A 4,657-nucleotide genomic window follows, 5' to 3' on the forward strand; every position below is an offset into this window, starting at 1 on the left:
GTCTTCTCTCTGTGACAGTTGTGTGGTCCTTTGGGTCTTCTGCTGTTTTTCTTGGTTGATTTAAACTCTTCTTGTGGGTAATTTAAGTTGTAGGAAGTCTTTTTTGTTTTAAATTGGTCAGAACTGAATGTCTGTCTTATTTTAAAACAATATTAAAAGTAAAATAATCAAGAGCTCATCTTGTTGCTGCTGCTGCTCAACGGAGCTCTCTCTCTCTCTCTCTCTCTCTCTCTCTACCGTTAGGTGTTTATTTGTTTGAATATGGCGCTTATCACATGCTGTGTGGTATCGGGGCATTTTAACGAGTACGAGTACAGGAGATCAGTATCGGGCCCATCGGTGCATCCCTAGTCTCAAGCATTCAGAAATCACACAAAAGAAAATTAGCAGTTTTACTACGATAAAACCATGGTTCATTTTTTTTAAATGATAGAGGCTGTAGCATTTCTATCGCGAAAAAGTGGCCAAAAATGAAAGATTAAGTGGATATTTGAATTAAATGTTTGGTCAATATTACACAAAGATTTGACCGTCTTGCACGTGTAACAAACAGCAATTACCAAGCCTTTGGCACCCTTTGCAGGCATTTGTAATAATATGTAATGTACATAAATTGTTTTTGTATTACATTATGTATTTTTAACGGTGTCATTCAATGAAACCATATAATTATAATTAATTAACCAATCATTGTTGCCTCATTGTTTTTAGTCAATTTTAAGTTGTTTTAAAGGCTGTGGTTCGCTTAGGTCTGTTTTTATTACCACACACAAATATTATCTGAATACTCTTTGTAAATTATTATTTGAAGTAACAAAATTGTTAATTTGTGGTTACCATGGCTACAAGAACCATGATTTTTGGTTCTTATTCGTAGAAAAACCATGGCTAATTTTTGCTAGGGAACATGGAAACTCAAGAGAGAATATTAGATGCGTTGGTGACATTAAAACAGGTTATTTACATCAACAGCCAAAAAGGTTTCACAGGATTATGAACGTACCTGAAACTGAAAGTGATGCACGGGCTTCATCTTAGGCTTTTTTCTTTTCTCGGCGCCCGGATTCGGGAATGGTGCGTCACGTGTGCTTAGCCTACTGCGTTCACCGTAAAATGCATATATATATATATATACATATACATATACACATTTTTTATATATATATTTTTTTTTTTATTTATGTATATGTTAATATTAATAAAGAACGGAAGTTAGTTTTTAATATTTTTGATGCTTGTTGGAGTAATGCAGGCAGCATATGTTGGAAAAAGTGTGGATGCTTCCACATATTTGTTCTTAACCAACAAAGTAAAACATTTCTTATAAAATAATTTACAAGCCTAAAACTTTAATGTAAAAATGTAACCCAACAGCTGGGTTAGTCCATATTTGACCCAAAGTTGGGTTGAAACAACCCAGCATTTTTTAGAGTGTACCCTGCAAACTAGTATGCCTATATGGAAAAGTTTAAAAACGATATTTTCTCTTTACTCTTGGTTCTTTTTGTGATGATTTTGTTGAAATTGTCGTTCATCCTGTTTTGGATTTGTCCATTTATCAGAAATGTTTGGCTAGATATGTTAAGATTCCAAATGAAATGCAGCCTATTGTTTTGTAGTATTTTGTAGTTTTAACTTTTTTTTGTTTTTTTTTTAGTTAAATTCAATTTATGGGGCATAATACAGCCAAGATGGCGATGTATCCGATATATCCTACAGCTTAATAATGAGAGGTAAAATCTGGTAATCATCTCAACAACTATTAGCCTACTGTACATATCGCTGTGGTTAAACAGGTTAAACAGTCTTCTGGTGGTTAAACAATGACATTACGTTTGACTTTTCCCGGCGCCCGACTGCTGATATGTTTTCCCGGGCATAGTTGTCCATCAGTCAGCCACAAACACGAGGCGGGTGCGGGTGCGGATTCGAGAATGGCGCGTCACGTGTGCTTAGCCTACTGCGATCACCGTAAAATGCATAGCAAACTAGTATGCCTATATGGAAAAGTTTAAAAACGATATTTTCTCTTTACTCTTGGTTCTTTTTGTGATGATTTTGTTGAAATTGTCGTTCATCCTGTTTTGGATTTGTCCATTTATCAGAAATGTTTGGCTAGATATGTTAAGATTCCAAATGAAATGCAGCCTATTGTTTTGTAGTATTTTGTAGTTTTAACTTTTTTTTGTTTTTTTTTTAGTTAAATTCAATTTATGGGGCATAATACAGCCAAGATGGCGATGTATCCGATATATCCTACAGCTTAATAATGAGAGGTAAAATCTGGTAATCATCTCAACAACTATTAGCCTACTGTACATATCGCTGTGGTTAAACAGGTTAAACAGTCTTCTGGTGGTTAAACAATGACATTACGTTTGACTTCGAATTTTTTTCTATGAACAGAAATGTCTTTTTTTTTATAAACATGCATGTATTTTCTGATGTTTTCTTTATTTTCACACTTTGGTAGTGAAAGTATTAGGAGTATTTTGAATATTTGGATAAATCTTGACCACATTTAGTGAGAGCATAAAAGTATTTTTTCATGTCAAGTATTTGCTTATTTTCTTTATTTTTATTATTATTTATTTAAGAAAAAGATCACGGTGTCCTCTGATTTTACAGTCCGTGCAACTCAGCTTGACAAAACAACACAGTCATCAAGAAATGACTCCTACAATGGCAGGACATCTGCATAATGCTTTCTTAGTGCTTTAAATGTCTCTGTAACCTTGTCAGCATTTTCAAAAAATGTCAGATATTTCAGTTTCATTAGTAGCCTATAGTTTGTTTTGTTTGTGCTTTGCTGCTTTCATACAACAACAAAAGAATTTTTTCCCCACCTGATGTCACAATTCTGCCTCTTACGTTGTAAATTTAACATGTTTTAACTTAAATAATGCATTAAGTATTAATACATCTTTAAATATATTTTAGTAATTTTAAATACAATTATAAAAGCTTCACTGAACACATCTGCTTATCACTGTACAACTCCCTTAGCAGCACAATCCATGTAGGCTACTGTCAAAACTCTTTATGTATTTCAGTAAAAGGTAACTGTTTGTTACTTATTTGATGAAGTAAGTGACCGCTGCTGGTGTTTTGTCTGCGTCATTCACCTTTCATTTTGAGGCCAGCTCTTCCCCTGCCAAACAAAGCCTGTGTGAAAGCCCACAGTTTAAATAGAGGTTAATCCAGTCTAAATACCATAATTGTTGTAGTTACATATTACATTTTCTTTAATAAAAATAAAATTATTGTAAGATTATATAGTTTCTAGCTATATTTACCCACAAACAATACACATGATTTCTAAACATACATTATAATACTTAACAGATTATTAGTTTTATGCATTCAAATAGTTCAAGATTTCAGTATTCATAATTTCATGGCTATTCACTTTGGATGTTCACTGTTTAATATAACGCAAACGCATAATGTGTTACTAAGTTATAAACTGTAATTTACATGAACAGAAATGTCTTTTTTTTTATAAACATGCATGTATTTTCTGATGTTTTCTTTATTTTCACACTTTGGTAGTGAAAGTATTAGGAATATTTTGAATATTTGGATAAATCTTGACCACATTTAGTGAGAGCATAAAAGTATTTTTTCATGTCAAGTATTTGCTTATTTTCTTTATTTTTATTATTATTTATTTAAGAAAAAGATCACGGTGTCCTCTGATTTTACAGTCCGTGCAACTCAGCTTGACAAAACAACACAGTCATCAAGAAATGACTCCTACAATGGCAGGACATCTGCATAATGCTTTCTTAGTGCTTTAAATGTCTCTGTAACCTTGTCAGCATTTTCAAAAAATGTCAGATATTTCAGTTTCATTAGTAGCCTATAGTTTGTTTTGTTTGTGCTTTGCTGCTTTCATACAACAACAAAAATCATTTTATGGCCTACATAATCTTAAAGACTTTTTCATCATAACTTTTTAAATTTTTTTGCTCTAGCAGTAATTGCTCTACCTATACTCTACCCATTGTGATCACAGAGAAACACCACATCCTATCATACCTAACATAATATAATCAATGTAATAAACAGTATTTTTGCATACATTTTTGGCATAAAAAACAGGTCACTTCAATATTAAAAAGCAGTGTGCCAAATTATTTTATAGGTCTATAGGTGTCCAAGCACAGAATGTGCAGAAAACCTTTCTGTGTTTGTTCTGATTTTCTTAATGATATTTTCTGCCAGGTCTTTGATGGCCACACACTAAAAACAAATGTGTCCCTGGAGCACAGAAGCAGTGTTAAGTCGCTGGGGGGTATTTGTAGCAATAGCCAACAATACATTGTATGGGTCAAAATTATCCATTTTTCTTTTATGCCAAAAATCATTAGTATATTAAGTAAAGATCATGTTCATGTAGATTTTTTTGTAAACGTCCTACCATAAATATATCAAAACTTAATTTTTGATTAGTAATATTTAAGGACTTAATTAAAAAGAATTGACACTTCTGACTGGTTTTGTGGTTCAAGGTCACAAATGTTTTCTAGAAACTATAAAGACATTTTGAAGTGGTATTAAATTCCAATATTTTTCTGGAAAAATAGCCCTCCCTCATTTTAAAATCCCCTAATATTTCTAGGGTTTCCATTGCCGTGGGTGTAGGCGTTCAGTC

The sequence above is a fragment of the Sinocyclocheilus grahami genome, unplaced genomic scaffold (assembly GCF_001515645.1).
Source record: "Sinocyclocheilus grahami isolate Dianchi unplaced genomic scaffold, SAMN03320097.WGS_v1.1 scaffold39.1, whole genome shotgun sequence".
Taxonomy (NCBI): Eukaryota; Metazoa; Chordata; class Actinopteri; order Cypriniformes; family Cyprinidae; genus Sinocyclocheilus; species Sinocyclocheilus grahami.